At 33.9% G+C, this 20,436-nt stretch overlaps 1 pseudogene; it reads left to right on the top strand.

The window, feature by feature from the left end:
• The first annotated feature begins 883 nt into the window (after positions 1-883).
• LOC108305769 lies at positions 884-20,217 on the top strand (annotated as a pseudogene).
• Positions 20,218-20,436: the final 219 nt, after the last annotated feature.

Genomic DNA, 20,436 nt, shown 5'->3' on the forward strand with positions numbered 1-20,436 from the left:
ATTCCATGGTGTATATATGCCACATTTTCCTTATTCAGTCTATTTTTGATGGGCATTTGGGTTGGTTCCAAGTCTTTGCTATTGTAAAGCAGTGCCACACTAAATGTACATGTGCATGTGTCTTTATAATAGAATGTTTTATAATTACAACTCTTATTACTGCTAACAGGGCACCTGAATTGTGTTCCCTCTGTGACTAGTGGTAACTATTTGTGACATCATTAATCATAGAAGTACCATTCAACTGGAGGAATGGGCTAAACTAAGTGCTTTTAGTGGTTGCAGATTACAGATTCATTATGAATTTTATGCTTTAAATATAATCAGGACAACCACCAATGACAGTGACACAAGAGAGAAACCACCACAGGTTTGGAAGTAAACGTTTTTCTAATTTCCGAATATTACAAGAACTCAAATAAGTCCAGAAAGAATAAAAGATGGCACAGTTAGCTGAGGCCTGGAGGATGATGAAGACGTGACACTTACAAGATAGAAAGGGATGATAATTGTGCCTCTAAGAAACATTTTTGAAAACTGAATATGGTAAAATAGAATGTGGACTTAAATGTGCAGAAGTGCATCCCCCTGTAATATTTAAAACAAAATTAATATGAATGGAGTTAATAATTCTAATGGAGTGGAGGGCCCAAGAAAACTACTGGCAATTTTAAATATTCAGTACTAGAAAAATAACAGAATTCACATAGCATCAAAGTTGTCTAGCAAGAGGTTGGCACCTAATGATGTCTAAAGAAAATGTGAAACTTCCTTACTTATTGGAAGGACCATGTTATAATAAAATCAAAAAGAAAAGCTACAGGCCCTCCATTTCTATTTGGTTTAAGTAGTCTTCATTTTCCACAAAATAAATCCTCTAGATATGTCTTATAGACCTCAAAGTACTGGAAAGGAAGCTGACATTCAAAGGTAATTTATCTTAAAATATTTTAAACACGATTTTTTTTGTCCATTTGAAATATATTTTTGCTATACAAAATTATCCCATGAAGCATAACCCTTGCTCACGTAGTTAAAATTCTAGGATCAAAAACTTCTAGAATCAAGAAAACATTTAAATTTATTCCCATCATACCTGTGGAACACACCTAATACAAATGTGAAAAGACATATAGCACACTCACCTTGTTGCTAATGATTGCATTGCCTGGAGTCTCTCTTTTCCCTTTACCTCTACCTGCCTCCCTGCCTCCCTCATTCCCTGCAACAGCCCTCCAGCTTGGGCTGGCTTATTGATTAGTTATGAAGGTTTCAGGTCACAGCCAGCAGGGACTTCTGCTGGGTGTGTAAGGTGTAAGGATATTTCATCTGCACCCCTGGCTTCTTTTCTTAGATTTTAATTGATGCCCCTCTTTTAAGTCATCTTTTCCCTACTTTCTTCCATTTGCTATCCTTGGCTGAAGCATAGATTGTAAACACCCTTCTGCCCCCTTCTGCCTTGGGTGAGAATGATCAGGGCTTTTCTATCTCCTCTCCTCTCAGCTTTATCTTTTATTTAAGGGCGCTGTTTTTATATTCCTCATCCTCAGTCCATTTTTATATTGTTACCACCCACCATTTTCCATGACACTGTTTTGTTTTGGGCAGTAGCTATTAGATAAGGTTGGAAAAAGTATCTGACTTTCCTTAATTCGTTTCAGAATGATATTTCCTTACTCTTTATTAGCCTGAGAAATGAATATTGAGTTCTCAGCCCTGCCACACTCTGCTGTTATCATCTGCTGATGTGATTTTTATCAAGCTCAGGTTTTGATATGATAAAAAGAACAGATAGGAGTATTACTCAGACTTCCCAGCTCTCAAAGCATTTGGTGGTTACACTTGAAGAAAAGACGACACATATATGCATACATGACTCCTCTGAATAAATAATCTTTCCTATAAGTCCTTTTAAATATTAAAAAAATTTAAACAGGGGACTCATTTGGATATCTTTGCAATATATTTGAGCCTGGTTTGGAATATGACAACTGGAACAAATAGAGCCTTGAATTTGGTGTATTCATAGGTGGTAGTGTTATTGCTTCTCGCAATCCTCAGCAGGGATTAAGAAATAACTTGTACATGGCGGATCCTGGAAACTGATAGCCTTGACTTCCTGGCAAATTGTAGTGTTTTCCACTTTTTTGTTCAGGACCAATAAATACTAAACATGTGGGATTCACCCTTAAATAAAAGATATTTATTGTGTTCAAATATATACATACATACATACACACACACACACACACACACACACATAAATAGATAAGAACACACCCATTCTAGGCACATGGGAAAAAGGTTAATCAAGATCTAAATCTCTAAGTATTTATTTACTGAAAAGTATTTTCCATCTTTCAGCCTTGCTTAAAGGCTTAAATGCATCATGCTAAATTTTTTTAATGCATCATGCTAAATCTGAAATTATATTCAATATTCATTTAACAATGAATTCATTTAATGATGAATGAATGAATTTAACAATAAACACATATAACACTTTAATGGGTCCTCATTATTTACATGAATTTCAAAAAAATCCATGATTCCACCCTTGCAGTTTATTAATCAGGCTGAATTTCAACAAGTAATTATCATCATATAATAATTAATATGGCAAATAAAGTAGAAAGTGAAATGGGAACATGGGAACCCAATTCTAGTGGATGAGATAAGCACTTAACCATCAACAAAACAGATAGATAGGTTATTTACAATGTTAGAGGGTGACATATGCTTCCGATGACTAGAGAAGGGTTGCGTTTTAAATATTCTATTTATCAAATAAATAGAAATCAGGTCTTTTGCAAAGACCTGAAGGAGGAACAAGGATTATTCAAGAAGTGGTTGGGCTGAAGAGGATTGCAGGAATGTAGGGAATCCATCCATGAGTCCCAGATGTTGGTGCACCAGAATGTATGAATCCACGAACCCCACATTGGGCACCAGAATGTAGAGAGCCAGCCCTACATCAACTGTGGGTACCCTGTGTTCGGTGATGACAAAGGAATGAGAAAAAGACAGATTGAGAGAAGAAGTGGGACTCGGGGGCCGTCACTTTATTACTCTGGAGGAAACAGTGAAGGCCCCAAGCTCTGATCATCCACACTATTTATTGATTACAATCACTTTGATCTACAGGGTCGGGGTGGAGTGATGGTGGAGTGAATCAGTGAGCCGGAAGTGAATCAGTGAGCCGGGACTGGTGTAACATCCTAAGGACTGATAACAGTGGCAGGTTGGGAGTTTCGCAAAACAAGAACATGTGGTTATCTTTAGCCTATTATCTATGCATGGCTGATAGAACGTGGGCCTTACAGGGAGCCTACAAGTCTGGCTACGTCATAGTGCTATGAAGGGGTTTTACATCCTTGAGCACAATGTTTATGGTAACAGAGCCGAGGTCACTCTGCACCGGAACATGAGGCATGAAGAGGCCTTCCTCTTCAGAGGCCTCCTGCGGCCTTCTGCAGTTTGTTGTTCCTTGTTTATATGTTACTCATAACCAATTTATGTAGGCACGCTGTAAGTCCTTTCTCCTTTGTAGCTTTTCCCAACACAGGAAGATAGAAGAGCAGTGCCTATGATTTAGGGCCAGAGTGTACAAGGGATTTTTGAGGAATAGAAAGGATGCCAATCCTTCTGGAATGGAGTGAGCAAGGATGATGAGAATAGAAGAGGAAGCCAGAGACGTCATGAAGAACCAGGTCTTAGGCCATTATAAGAATTTGTCTTTAACTCCGAATAAAATGGAAGTTCCTTTAGGGTATTGAGCAGAAGAATGATATGCTCTCTGGTAGCTCTGTGAAAATGAAGAGAGTGAGGAAGAATCAAAAGAGGAAGGCAAGCTAGAGAGTTTTACAGTAATTTAGGGACGAGAGATAATGATGACAGACCTATAGTGGGAGCAGTGGAGGTAGTGAGAAGTGAGTGGATTCTGGATACATTTTAAAGGATATATTTTAAAGAACACCTTGTTATTTTACGTACAGATGACACCGATAATCAAGTTTTTTTTTTATCTTTAATATTTCATTATAGTTACATGACCACAAAAGAACTGATGCCCTGCAATGTATTACAAAAAGAGCAAGTACAAGAATGGAAGATTATGGCTATTGGTTCCAAAAATGAGTTGCTTGTAAGCTATCTTTCAGTGACTTTCAGAAATAATAAGTATGGGAGACATTTTGATGAATGTAGAGGTGCTCTAGTAGTAGATAACCCAGGGAAAGGTTACCGTCAAATCCCTATTCCCTAGTAGGGGGTTCTAAATAAATGTTGGCTAAATAAATGAATAAATGAGTGAAACAATCTCTTCATCAGTCAGTAAAAACAGCTACTATGTCAATTTTGTTAATAGTCAAGACACTTTTAACATGTAAGCTGAAACTAACAATATAAATACTTCAAAATTTTATACATATTTATATGTAGATGTTATAAAATATTTTTTACAATGTTTTATTGTATTCAATTTTAGAATTTTTTCATTTAACTTTATTTAAAATATAATTTATTAACATTTAAAAAATTCTATATGACTTAATTTACTGGCTCAAACCAAAATATGTGTCTTTTTTAATATAATAATGTGGCAATTTTTAAGATCTGAAAGATGTCAAGAACATATATTAACCAGGTTTTAAATGAAAGATTAATAAATATATAACTCATGACAAGACATGTAGCTAGTAGTAGTCGGATATTTAAATAGATTATGTAAACTCTGTAAGTTTTATGCTGGGTTTACAATTTCTATCAGTAATTATTAGAGTCTTAAAATTAGAAATCTTGTAGTTTGTGTTTTATGCATGTTGAAAAATTCTTTTTTAAAATAGGTAAATTTTGTATTTCTAAAACTACATACACTAGTTAAATGATTTGACATGCAACGTGTTTCTTTTTATTTCTCTTCATATTTGTTGTTCTAGTTATACCCAAATAAAATGATCTATTAAATTTACACCAAGTGGTATTAAACTGTGTAACAGGAAACTAGGACGTGCCAATGCATGCCGAAAGTGCTCAGAAATGTGGTGATGCTGCACTGCCAATCTTAACACAAAGGGATTTTCAGAATTCCTAATATGATAGGCAAGGAAAACTTTTTCATGAGATGAGAGGAAAGGAATGATTCTGAGGTTATTTCTTAAAATGTTTTCTATCATCTTTCAACAACATCCCTGCATAATGATACAACCAAAGGAAGCTATCTATTTTTTTTACTTGGAAAGATAAAGGTGACTTTGTCAATGATTAGATATGCTCATGCTAGATAACTCGGAATTTATATTTTGAATTCATATTCCTGTAGAAAGAAAATTTACTAAGGCATTAATATAGTTCAGAAGATTTTCAGAGTTCAAATGTTTAGAATGGTGTGCATCAGGTGTTAAATGTGGGAAAAGTGAACAGAAAGATTAAAAAGTAGACCTTAGTAGCTGGCAAATTTATGAAAATAATTAAAATAACATTTTTTAGATCATCTCATAAATAATTACAGCAAGGATCATCACAGCACATTATTAATGTTAATATGTATTTGTATAAACATTTAATTTTTAAAGCTGAAAATACTATATATGCCAGTGAGGACTCTAGTCATTTTAAAAACAAGTATAAAACTTATAGCAAAAAAAAAATCTAGTTTATAAAAATAATAAATTATAATATCCTCAAATACTTCAACAAAGATATAACTGAGCATCCACAACCAATATTCAATATTTCAGTAATTTCTGTGGAAATTCTTGATACTTTAAAACAAAATTTAAAAAGTTGTTTTAAGTCTGGATCACAACTGAGGTGTGAGAAAGTGGTTGGTTTGGTGGGAGTGTTTCAAAATGTTCCTGAAGTTGTGGAAAACAGAAACAAAACGAGTTGTGGGAATACACCTACAAGTTATAAATAAGTCATTGTATTTTTCACATTTTGATCTACAAAAGTTTTGTTTTCCCTTTTCTCAGCCAGAGCATACTTTACAGCTTATTGTATTTTCTACTGACTTTGAGTAGTTCGTTCTGGTGAATTTACCTTTAGAAAAATACAGAAGCTTTACTACTGGTTCTTCTAGACCAATTAATCAACAATAGTCAAGCTAGAGACAAGCTATTGGTTGTCTAAATAAGGAGATAAATTTTAAACTTTGAAATAAGGCATTAATATAGTTCAGAAGGGACTCTTACATGCCTGAAAAAATTCTCCCTCAGAACATCTATCATTTCACAATTTCATTCAGTTAGGAGTACACCAAGACATCTGATGACACTAACAATCGGTCCTTCACAAGATTGTAGAGCTTTACTTTCTTGTCAGAACCGATCAATGGCCTTCAGAACAAAAACTCAGCAGTACTAAAAACGAGAGAAAGGAAAAAGGGCATTTTGTGGCCCAGGATGCATTTCAATAAGCCTAACCTCTAAGTGACAGATGAAGAATTTAAGCTGCTTAGTATAATTCTACAAATGAGGTGTGTGAGAGAGGTTTTCATTAAAATGAGTCTCACTTCATACAGGCTTATGAGTCTTCCTGATGGCTTTCTCTGACTCTCATTAAAGGACTTGCAAATTGTAAAACTTCTCCAACAGAGTTTTTCACACTCACTCCCTATATGTTTATATAGGTATATGATATATGAATTTTACCAGGAAAACATCTTGAAAGAGTATTTGAACTGAAAAGTATATTCAAAACATGAATTAAACAAGAGTTCTGTTTGATCTTTCCTTGAGAGAAGTGCATTTACATTTTCAAATGTGATCATTTATTAAAGTGCCATAGTTTGTGTTAGACGTTGCAGAAAAGATCACGCTTGCTTGCTGGGGTACAGGCTTTATCTATGAGTGAATAGATTAACAAATGTGTCTTAGGGTAATTTTTATTATTCAGAGAATCTCTTAATTCCTCAAAAAAGTTATAATCATTACAAACATGTTTTTGATGAATATATCCAGGGCTTATATTATAGTGAAAATCAGTATTTAGAAAGTCTAGATTAATATTATCATCCTGATGCTTGAATGATTTTGAATGAATTTTCATGTTTAAATTCCTCACTGTGAACTTTTATTCCTGTTGTGTTCAACACATTTATATTATTCTTTATAAATACACGTGTGTGCACACTATTTTCACAATAGGAAAATATGTCTTATGTCTGAGTATTTGAATACAGAGGAATATACAAAGCCTTACGAAGAGAAAACTGAAAATGAAATACTTCATATTACTCTTAGAAAATTGTTTTTTATTGTGGTAAATCAATGGAATGTTGTTTCATGTTTGCATAATGAAATAATTATCCACTCTTGTGTAGCTATTTTTAGTTATGTGAATAAACTTTACATGCCTTTTTAAAAATTCAATTTATATAATAAAAAACTAAATGACCCTGAGATTCCATGACTTACCTTGGTGACTTTTACAAGCTGAAAGTTTTGTCCTGTGATTTATGTTTAATTATTTAACACATTAATAATATTTTAGATGTGGATTGTTGAACATAGGCATGGAGATTATTTAAATGAATATTTAATTTTTATTCACCTTGCCAGAAGACAGAACATGGGTTTAATTGTGTGATATGAAAAATAAAAAGACCAGTAAAAATGGTAATGTTAAAAAAGTTTTAAAATAAAAGAAATATATGCATCTTTTAGGCCATGGAATAAATAATAATTGGCTGAGTGTTCGATATTGTAGAATAAAATTTATAGTAAAATTTTCTCTTGTTCTCCTACTAGAAGACATTGTCTATATGTGGTACATACACTCAAAATGTACATTTTAAGTTCCTGTTTTTTATTCTGAATATATAAAATAACATTGTGACAATTTTATATACCAAATCTAGCACTGTATATACAATGGATATCTGATGAATAATACTTCTTTTGTATTTTTCTTCCATGTTGATTGCCAAAAAAGCACTCTACAGAAAGCTACCATTATGGCAGGGTGGGATACTGACCCACTGATAGTCAGGATGTTACTGTGAGCAACATTCTTTGAAAATTGCAGACATGAATATTTTAATACTAATATGGAAAGAAGGGTGAAATTTATGGTGGCACTAGAGTCTAAAGCCTACAATTCACATTTATACATACTGGATATTTTCCTATCTTCTTTGGAGTAAATTAGCAATTTAGAGAACATAGTATCTCACACATACACATGTACACACACATACACACTAGGAGTACATGTGTACCAGAAGCTTTATTATAACTATATTCTAGGGACTCATACAGGGTGAGTTAAGGATATACTTTTGCAAACTAAAACTTTGATTACAGTTCACAGACTGAATTCTGTTCTATAGCAAATAGTTTTTAAGGAATCCAGTGTATTTAGAGCTATATTAGGTACTTTATAAATACACTGAATGGTTGGTGAGAGCTGACATGGGAACATCTACTCTTGAAAATTTGCAAATCAAGCTGTAGCACTTCCCTCAATGTCCATTTCACCCACCTTCTCCTTTAACTATTTTCTTTTCATGCTTTTTTCTCGTGCTCATCTTTTTAGCTTTAAAAACCAAAATTGTGATTGGTGGCATAATCAAGACTGAAGAATATTATTACCATTTCTGTTACTTTCCTTCCCAGACTGCCCCACACTTCCCCACACCAATCTTGCTTTGTCCCCTTTCCCAACACCCATTCTTTTGTACATATGACTTGATTTAAATTGTCCCAATTTTGAAGACACATTATAAATAAAAGCTTTCCTTCCATAGTAGGCTGCAATTTAAAGGAAGAGAAGAACCCTCAATATAAAACCTTTTGTGTGTGTGTGTGGAAATGGGGATAAATTCCTCCAAATTATTGGGCTGAAATAATCCCTATAAACTCATCTATAATTTTCTCTGATTGGGTAAGATTATTTCTGTCCTATTCAGCTCAGTTACAGGCAAATTTAGTTTCAGGAACTAAAATTTGTGAACACTGGAAGGTTTCAGGTACTAATATCTACATTTTATTATCTTATGAATGAACAGTATGCTTAATTAAGGTGAGTAGAATTGACTATGCCCATAAAAAGGAGTAAATGGTTATCTTCAGGTAGTTTAATTAATTCATGCTAGGCATCCAGTTTTTTCCCATAAAAATGCATGATTACTCTTCTATTTTAAAGTAAAATTCCAGATTTATTTTTTTTTTTAAAATGTCCACACACATCCACGGAAGAATACATAAAGAAAAACTCCACATAAAACGTTTATAATTAGATGGACTGTTAGAGAATTTTCTCCAGTCCAATCCAAAACTCAAATTCCCTCGAAGCTTTCTTAGCAATATGTCATGTAATGTTTAAGTTAGCTTTTTGAGGCACTTATTGCTTGAAAAATTTTATGGTTAGGAATTATACACAAATGTACCAAACTATTTTTTTTAGGAACTTTATGAAAAATAAGAAGTAGAAGTACATTGATATTATTGCTCTTTCTTATTTTTAAGTTGAAGAGAAAATTTAGATGCCATGGTAAGAGGCGCTGTTTTTTTACAGTCAGTTTGCTGGGTGATATTTTTATTTTGAACAAATATGCAAACTACTGGTAAGTGAGCCAGGAGCTTCTGAGTTTGATCCCAATGCTGTCGTTAATTTCCTCTGCTGTAATAAATATGTCATCTGAGCCCCGTCTGCCTTCATCTTCTTATCAGTAATACCAGAATAAGACTAGTACTTACTGACCTCAGAGGGGTAAAATAACAAATATTGTAATAGAAGAAATATACATTTAAAATGTCTGGAAAATTGCCTAGCTTTAAAAAATGTATAGTAGAGAAATATGTATATATTTATTTTTTAAAAAGTTCTCTAGTAATTATCACAAAACAGAAGCCATGTATTTGTGAACTAAAAATGAACTGAAACATTTTATTGTAGAGCTTCTTGGTTTCCAATATGAAGACTTGGGGAAGCAATTTGACTCCTACCCTGTTGAACAATCCTGACATTTGTGAGATTTTCATTGCATTAAAAAAAATTGCTGCTGTCATTCTCAACAGATTCTCTAAAATTGGAAGATTTTGTGCATATATTGAAGAAAGGAAGTCTAGTGGTCAAAAAATCTCTTTAAAGACAAAGCAAATAAATAATTTTAACAAAGTTAATGTAAACAATAAGAAAGACAACAGAAGACAGCACTTCAAGCCATTAATTGCAAAAGGGGCCTCAAAATTCATTAGGCTATGAATTTTGTTAAACTCTCTCTTGTTAAATGGTATTGGTCCTTCAGAAATGTATCTTGTCCAATATCATCTACAATAACTTCTCTTAGGGATTATAATAATTCAAGCCTTTTCTCCTGTGATATTCACTCCTTGTTCACTTAGAGACAAAGTGAATTAATTCTTCCCACACAAAGAAAATATCAAATTTCAAGAAACACAAGTTTAGTGTTTATATATGGTCATATAAAACACCCTTTGATTTAAAGATTTTTTGTGTGTGTTTAGATAATTTCCTGCCTGGAACTAAAGTTTATATTTTGTAAAAGGCTATTTTAATATTTTCCCTTAATGTAACTTGTGTAACTATGGATGAACCAGATGTCTTTGCAATTTGAAATTGGTTTATTAACTATAGTAAATTGGACTTGAAAGCTCCTTTATATCTAAAGCAGAATAAACATAGCATATTAATTGAGCTGGATAGGTTTTAAAGATTACTTGAAATTTTGTAATTGTATAAATTATTATTTTTGGGATATTAAACATATATGTGAAATATACATATTTTATTAGTGTTTATGCTTCTTTGTAATATCAAGTATTAATGACAAAGAAATTATTGAAGGTAGGAACCTTGGCTTATTGACTCTTTTTAGCCTTAGCACCAGCTGTTTTATGGTATTATTAAGCATCTAGAAAACTTTTGTTGAATGAATGGATTATTCATTTTGGATTATGTGTATCAGTTAATATTGGAAGGTTTAAACTACATGTGAATGCAATATGGGTTCCATAAAGTAGATCATTCAAAAGCCTAAAATATGTTTAAAAATTCATATTCCGGAGTGATTTTAACCTCTACAGAAATTATACTTCTTCCAGAATAGAACGTAGTTCCTTTTTAGAGAATGAAAAAAAAGACAAAACATGAAGGTTAGAAATTTTCATATCTTAATCTCTAATTTGTTACCTACTACATTGCCCAAGGCAAGGCACTGAACCTCTCATTTTACTCAATTGTGGGATAATAATACTTAGCTACATTATATGGCTATTGTGTTCATTAAGTAGACAATGACTGCAAACTTCTCTGAAGATTGTAGAATACATCATAAATCCTAAGCCAAATTCTCCCATTCAATACCTTCTACTGGGTTATAGACGCAGATAATTCTAACCATATTAGACATGTTTGTGAGGAGTAACTGATCATGAGACTTTGTGAGAATTTTTGGTGGACAGAATGTCCACCAAACAGAAACTAACATAACCTGTTGTTATGTTATTCACCAAGCAATAATTTTTAATTGCATAACAATTTTTAATTGTTATGCAATTAATTATTGCTTGGTGCATAAATCAGAGCTAATGCTTTTCAGTTGTAGAAACAAGTCATAGAACTTCTAACAATCAACAAATGGTTGAAGAATCTGATTTGAGATACATTCATTAGCTTACTTCTTTCTGTCTACCTGCTGAGGAAGCATCGTCTCTCCTTCTACTACTGTCATGTCTAGTCAGAGTCTCCTAAAGAGCCCAAAGAGCTGTAGAAGCTCTTCATTGTATGATTGGGATTTGAAACAACCAATGAGAGCCTGAGATGACATTTTGAGCAATGGGGAATGCTGAAGGACTTTGCAGTAAAGAGAGATCCAAACACCAAGTGGTCCAGGGCCTTTGGTTTTGTCACATATGCCACTGTGGAGGAGGTGGATGCAGCCATGAATGCAAGGGCCACACAAGGTGAATGGAAGAGTTGTAGAAACAAAGAGAGCTGTCTTTAGAGAAGATTTTCAAAGACCAGGTGCCTACTTAACTGTGAAAAAGATATTTGTTGGTGGCATTAAAGAAGACATGGAAGAAAATTACCTAAAAGATTATTCTGAACAGCATGGGAAATTTGAAGCGATTGAAATCGTGACTGACCAAGGCAGTGGCAAGAAAAGGGGCTTTGCCTTTGTAACCTTTGATGACCATGACTCCGTGGATAAGATTGTCATTCAGAAATACCATACTGTGAATGACCACGGCTGTGAAGTTAGGAAAGCCCTGTCAAGCAAGAGATGGCTAGTGCTTCATCCAGCCAAAGAGGTTGAAGTGGTTCTGGAAATGTTGGTGGTAGCTGTGGAGGTGTTTTTGGTGGAAATGACAACTTTGGTTTTGGAGGAAACTTCGGTGGCTTTGGTGGCAGTGGCTATGGCCATAATGGATTTGGTAATGATGGAAGTAATTTTGGAGGTGGTAGAAACTACAATGATTTTGGCAATTAATCACAATCAGTTTTCAAATTTTGGACTTATGAAGGGAGGCAGAAGTTCTGGCTCCTATGATGGTGGAGGCCAATACAGGTATTGATCGACTTACCACCTATGCAACTTACGACCATTCGACTTTCTGACCACAAAAGCTAGCCACGACTGCTCCGCGTCTGGCAGTGCAAACGTTGCCCAGCTGAGCGTACGACAGTGCAGACTAGCTTCCAGCAGCACTACCATCTCCGCGTGCACCACTTCAACTGTACATATAGCCTACTCAACTTACGACCAAACTCGTGTTACGACCGGTCCACGGTCCAGACCGTGGTCGTAAGTCGAGCACTAGCTGTACTTTGCCAAACCATGAAACCAAGGTAGCTATGGCAGCTCCAGTAGCAGCAGTAACTACAGAGGTGGCAGAAGATTTTAATTACTGCCAGGAAACACAGCTTAGTAGGAGAAGAGAGCCAGAGTAGTGGCAGGGAAGCTATAGTTTACTACAGACTTGTGAACTCCCCCAAGCGCAGTGATGGTAGGGCCTAGCTGCTGCAAAGACATGGTTTAGACAATACTCATTTGTATGGGCAAAAATCTTAAGAATTGTTTTTGTGAGTAATTGCACAACAGGTTATGTTAGTTTCTGTTCTAACGTGTAAAGCATTCTAACAAAGGGTTTTAATGTAGATTTTTTTCAACCATGCTGTTGATTGCTAAATCTAATAGTCTGATCATGATACTGAATAAATATGTATTTTTTTTAAAAAATTGATTTGAATATTGTGTTTAGTAGTTAAAAACTGAAATATGTAGAATGGATTTAAAATACATTTAACAATTATATTCATCAGATGACTGATAAATTAGAATTAGATTCTGTGGTGAGTTGCTGAATGCCCAAAATTAGAGTATCTAAATAAAGCATATTACTTATTTTCAGTGCCATGCACCCCCCATCAAGAATTCTATTACTCTCAGAGGTATAGATATGGTGGTACAACTCAGCCGTCCTATAGTCTCTTTATTAACGTACACCCAGAGACTATTAAAATATATAGCCATATCTTAAGATATAAAGAGCTACAGAATGTCTACAAAAAGAAGGAAATTACAGGTTAATTTTTTTAGTACAGTGCTAAATGCTTGTCACATTATAATTAAACAAAATACCAATAATAAATTAAATAGTTAAAAACTGGTTCGTTTATTCTTACTGAATTACTTTCCCAAAAAAGAACAATGGTTTTAGAGTAATGAATGTAGAAGTCTAGGTCAGAAAATTATTAAATGAGTAATTATAATTTAAATCCACTGGAGTGATTCTAATTGGACGGTTTTGTTGGTTAGCATATGATATTCTCAAAGATAAGTAGATGTGCAATTCTTGCATCAGAGGGCTGGCATTATGTTTCATGATTCTACACAGGATTCTAGGCTTTAGCAACCTGTCTTAGAAATAATTTATTGTGCTAAAAAGATTTACTGATTAGAGATACTTGATGTGATAATGAAAAATTTATTAATTCCACTGGGAAAAGAGTTCAAAGCCTTACTGAATTTAAATAAATGCAGGACAAGAGAAAAAGTCTATATTTATTGAGAAGCTACTGTGTGCCACATACGCCTGGTACCTCTTCATATGATGCCCATTTATTTATGACAGTGCTTTTGATCTACCTCATAAGAGTACCATCATAAACAATTTATAATTTATTCAACTAAACATTTGGAAGTACAAAATGTTTAAACTATCTGAATAAAATGTTACAGCATACCAAATCACATCCCCAGAATTCATAGGTGGATATGTTGGACTCACTGGGAGTCCAACATATCCACCTATGACACCTACCGTGACACAACCCAAAGGAGGTCCAGGAATTTAATTTTTGTATTTGAAGATGCCTTATAGATGTCAATAAATAGCACACATATTTTACAAATATAATAAAAATGCTAAAAGTCCATATTATAAGTATCCTAACATTTAATTATTATAAGTATCTCATAACATTAATAAGTACAGTAGTTTAATAAGAGTTCATTTCTTTTAACAAAAGTACATTCTTCTAGTATTTGCTTTAGGTTTGTTTTAGAGGGGATCTTTAATGGTAAAATAAAAGGAGGTATTAAACATTTCTTAAATATCCACACTCATTCACACATCAATTAGTGATATAGAAATGTTTATCTTTAAAATTTTGAAATATTTGTTTGAGAAATATTTATACTCAGGTTTGGAGAAAGTGCCTCAAAGTAAACTCCATTGTGTTGTTAATGGATGAGCAAATTGACACTACCTTTTAGGAGGGGAATGAGCAATATTGCAAGAGTGTTAATAATTTGTCTACCCTTTGAATCACGGCCTTTTCATTCTGTTCTAGGAATCTGCTATATGACAAATCATTGGATAGTAGAACAGACTTATATACAAGGTTAGCCATTGAAGCATTATTTAAATTAGTAAATATTATCAGAGTTAAATATCCAAAAAAGATAAACAACTTTCTAGATTATAATATAGCCAAGTTGTAGAATATTGTTTAATTGTTAAAATTATGTTTTAATACTATTTAATAACATGGTGAAATGCTACACAGTGAATTGGAGAGCCTGCCAAGATCTTATAAAAAATTTGGGGCACTATTTTTTATGCCAGAAATGCACTATGATATTATATTATACAAGAAGTGGAATTCACAGGTTATATCACCAAACTTTCTCTAAAGGAAGAGGATTTAAGAAACATATTTTCTTCCTTTCAGCATAGCTGTATGTATCAAATTAGAAGGTTCTTTAAAATAACACCAGTGATTTCCTCACCTAAAAACGGTTTGGCTACTACAATATTTTATTCTGTATATATTTAGTACTTTAAGACTGTCAAGAGTTTGAAATTTGGAAAAATATGGTTTCCAGTCTTTTGCAGTTGATATCTTTTTAGATGAACTTGCTCAAATAATTTCATCTTTCCCTGTGCCTCGGTTTCCACAGTACAAGACAAAGACATTAATGATAAAGTACCTCCCAGGGATGTTTCAGAGCATTAGCTAATGTTTGTAAAGCCTCCATAGAGAGTAGGGGATGAATAATGAAATAGAATCTCAATGTAGTGTTATCATTCTCATCTTTCTCATTAGTCTCTGAGAGGCTTCATGCCAACTTTAAGCATTTTGGCTGCCAGAATGAAGGGTTTCTATTTTAATTTTGCCTGGAAAAGTGAGCATTGCTTGAACATCTGGGGTTCACCCCGGCATAATTCCAATAATGCTTCTACAGGATCAGATATGTGAAGTGTGATGGCCCGTGCACAAAGGAATTCATATCTAATTTTAGGTGTGCTGTTTCAATTTATAATTTAGCTTACAGTTTAAACCTATTAGGAAAAGCAGAATCTAAGTAACATGTTTGAGATTTATTTGAAGTTTTTATGTGAGAAATTTTTTGCTTAAAACTGAATTACATTAAAACCATATCTACAGGGAGTGGGCAAAAGGAATGGAGTTAGGATTTTGGCCAGCTCCCTTTACCCCATTTTTCATGGCCAAAACATGTACACATATATAAAAAAAAAAAAAAAAAAAAAAAACCTAAAAAACATAAAACAACATTATTTCATTCACTCATTCATTAAAAAATGTATTTTGAAGGTTCTTATTATATGCCAAATGGTAATGGGGATATAGGAAAGTACAAGCCAATGAAAATGCTAACCCATGGAGTACACATTACAGTAATGCCTAGAGATCCAAGATTACTTGATCTTATTTTTATGTAATTCCTGTGCCAAATTATCTGCCACTCAGTGCAAGTTTGATGAAAGACCAAGACTGAGTGATTCAAATGCACCAAAGCTGTATAGACACAGTCAAGATTTTCATTTACATTAACCATATTTCTGATGACTTACTGGAACTGGGCTATAATGGACCAATCAGAATTAAATAAATATTAATTTTTGAAATTAGTTTTATGTTTCCTTTTTTATTAATTATAATACCTCTAAGAATGAAATGCAAAGCATATAAACATAAATTTATAATAGGTGATATTTTCTCAGGATATAGGAAACTAATTTTCATGAGTGTGAAGTAAGGAAGCTGAGAGGGAATAAAATATAATAAAATTTTATTAAATTGACTTAAGGAGTATAGTTAATGGTCTAAATATCTGTGTCTCAAATTGTTCTTCAGTGCAACCCACTTAAAAACTTTCTATAACAATGGAAATGTGTGTTTGTGTGTGCGCGCACACACACACACACACACACACACACACACACGTGTATCCTGTCCAAGATGGTAGCCACAACCCATGTGTGGCTATTAAACACTTGGAATGTAGGCAGTACAAATAACAAATGTATTTTTAATTTTACTTTAATTACTTTAAATTTAAGTAGACATGGCTTTCATATTGGACAATCCAGCTATAGAAAAAAAAAATGACTAACAACTAAAAGAGCAGCTTTGCAAACATTTCTGTGTGACAATCAAAACACATGTATCATTGATTATGGTAGCAACAACTTTGGAAATGATGGATCATAGCCCAGTTGCTGGGAGCTGAGAAAGTGAACAGGCCTGTGATTAAAAGATCCTACCAAAGAATGAGACAGACCAGGGTTTAAATTCTAATTCCAAAACTTCTAGCTGTGTGACCTTGGGCAAATTAACATACCCTAACTACATTGTGAGACAGGGATAATAATACTTATACCCATATCAAAAGTTGTCATGAGAATTAAATAAAACAGGTGGAATGGCTGGCATTCTGTCCCTGCAGCCTATGTGATTGCTATTATTACTATTATACTGTTATTATCCTATCTGATGGTTTCTCAAATGATATGTGTATAAAGTGAAAAAGATGATAATATGACTCGTTATTTGTTCTGACATTTATTTAGTCCAGAGCGCTCACCACCCACTGCTCCCTCTCCCTGGTAAAATCTTATTATTTCATCAAGCCGTGATTAAGCAACTTACACTGAAGGTTTACTTGAAAACAGTAGAGAAAAAAAGTAACCACTCCAAACAGGGTGATTGTAGGGTGCCTGCATGCTATTTTGTGGTACTTTGTTCATAATTGTTGCCATGCTGTTTAGGATACACTATTTGGGATTTTTATTTGATAGATGGTTAGTTTCTGTTAAAGAAGGACCCCGCATCATTTTTACTACTATTTTATGAATAAGGAAACTCAGGCTCAGAGAGCTCTTCACTCCAGAACTCTAAAACTTTGGCTGTACTCACTGGCCCCTTGTGGAAAGACTATAACCCAGAAATTTGGCATTCCAGTAATTGAAGATGGAAGGCTCCAGTTGTTCTAGGGTTGATGATACCATAGACACTCTATGACATCCAAGATATCAGATCTGCATGTTTAGCATCTACAGGTAGCCATTGGACCTGTAGATGACATTGGCCAGCACACGCAGTTTATATGCTGAGAGATTAGATGGTCAGAGTGAGTCCATTAGAGGAGACAATCATGAAACAAATTTAGTTGCTTGTGATCAGCATTTACAAATGAAATATATCAAAGTAAATATGAGAGTTCATTACAAACAATAAAGATAAGCATTTTCCACAAAACTTTTCTCAATCATATAAACATGTGTATAAATGTGTGAGTCTGTACTAAGTCATGATGTGTAAAATACTTTCTATTTGGTCACATTCAAAAATGTTCATAGGCCCACCTACAAGAATATATTTTTAGGGACTATGTGGTCAAAGGGAAAACGCAGCTTCAGATAATAATGCCAAGAATAACGTTGGTTGGTAGACAGCAGTTAAGAGCCATAAAAGAATGTATACTGCATGGAGCTTCAAAGAGGCTAAAAGGATAACTAAGGAAACAAAACAAAATAAAAAAGAAATAGACCGTGATTTAAAAGATCCAGGAAAAAAGAAAGGAGAAAGTCAAATAATCTAATAATAAAAAGTAAGTTTCTAGTAAGGCCTTCACATGTTTGCAGTATAATAACTGAACTAGGAATTTTGCTGAGAAAATCTGTGAGTTTCTGCAGAAGTAAATTTATTATTTTTCCTCCTAGTACCATTTGTTGTTTCTAAAACCATCACTTCCCACTACCCAAACATCACCTTTTTTTCCCACCCCACTTCTTCAGGGAATTGCAGCACATATTTTACAAGGATCTCATTCCCATGAGAACTTCTATTATCCTATATGACCTTCCCACAAACCCCTGATTGATCCCAGAGTTGGATATATGACTAAGCCAAGTGGAATATCTTAATTGAAACCAAAAAAAGAGTTTCCCTCCAGTGGTAGATTTCCTCAGGTGTAAAAGCAATGTTTACAGACATATTTGAGCAGCTTTGCTGCAGAGACAAAATGAATCTAACACTCGGAGAGAAGAAAAGATGAGTTAGGTATAGAGCCCAGGTAGATTTAGAATCCTGTGCTGTCTAAGTTTCTGAGGTTCAGCCATATCTTTATCCTTTACAAGCTTTCGGTTTCTGACATTTTTGGATTTCGAGATCCAATAAATCTCTTTTTAAATGTGAAGTGTGAGATGAGGTACGATTACTTGACTCATACAGCTATTAGAAGTACAATAACCAAGGACAGTTATAAGAGGGAAGACGTGAGATATTGAAAAGGGGCGCAAAGATCAGCACAGACTAAGAATAACATAACCAGAATAACATACAGAAACAACATGACTAGATTAATATCAATACTTGATTGAGATAGATGAAGGGTCAAAATGAGAGGTATACATGAAGAGGTACATTTAAGTACTTTCATTTACATATGTATAAAAATAGATATGTATATATGATATATATGCCTAAGTTTTTAATAAACCTGGTGTTCGTAATGTTCCTTGCTGTGTTTATCAAATTCTGTTCCCTTTTCTTTCAACTTCAGAACTTCACTACATTTCCTATCCCTTCTGGCAGGTTGGAGTTGCCATGCCATCAAATTCTAACCTATGAAACATACACATTGTGATGTGTGTGACCTAAAAACCTTCCTCGAGTGATTCTTGCTCTCTTTTCTAAAACGTTAACTGAGTATAAACAAATGTGATGATGTCGTGAAGGGGAGACCACAATATGAAAAGCTCCCAGTCACTAAATTACAACATAGATGGCTACCCAACCAGGATCACCAGCATGGATTAGGACATGAGCTAAAAATACTATTGTTACTCTGCTGTCCCAGGAGAGAAGGGGTTATCTGCTGCAGAAGCCAGTGTTAGCTTAATGAATAAAGTGTTATTCAGTTGTTTTCAAGTAATTAAACTACACATTATGGCTAAACAATTGAATATTAGGATACTGTTAATGTAGCAATAGCTGAATTAGTGCATTCTGCTCACTATCCAGAGTCTGACAACTGACAATGCATCTGAATTTAAAACCATGTCTGCATTCCTGTTTCAGTTTGCTCAACCTCAGTGTGCTAAAAACAGCAGCACTTATTCTCAAATGGCCACAGAAAAACTTAAATTTGATATTTTACCATATCTGTGAGAAACTTCTGAGTCTACTCCACATTGGAAACATGATTCATTGATTCTCATACATCATGTTTTCTGCAAATAAAGGCACCTAAGGGACAAACAGATGTTGATAGTCCCAACCATGTATGACTATGGGAGAGCTGCCGAAAATTTCAAAGTTAAACAGATAAAAGCTTGTTCTGAGAGCTTTGTGCTTCTTATTGACATTGCAGTGGTGATCTTTAAAGAATATAGGAATCTTCATGAATTTATAAATGAATCTATAAAAAGTGTTATTTGATTTCTCTTTGTTGAAAAAAGCAATCTATCTGCTATTCTCAAATTTGTTTTACTGTTTGTAATAGCTGAGCTTTAAGGCTGTCTGCTACAGAAAATGCATAATTTAGGAAGTATATTTGGACTCCAATTTTTTTTTTGTAGAAATAAATTGTAGAGGTTTATTAGAGATGAGAAAGCCATAATTTTGTCTCATACTTAGACCACCAATTCTTGCATGAGA

Source organism: Cebus imitator, unplaced genomic scaffold (genome assembly GCF_001604975.1).
Source record: "Cebus imitator isolate Cc_AM_T3 unplaced genomic scaffold, Cebus_imitator-1.0 Scaffold3, whole genome shotgun sequence".
Taxonomy (NCBI): domain Eukaryota; kingdom Metazoa; phylum Chordata; class Mammalia; order Primates; family Cebidae; genus Cebus; species Cebus imitator.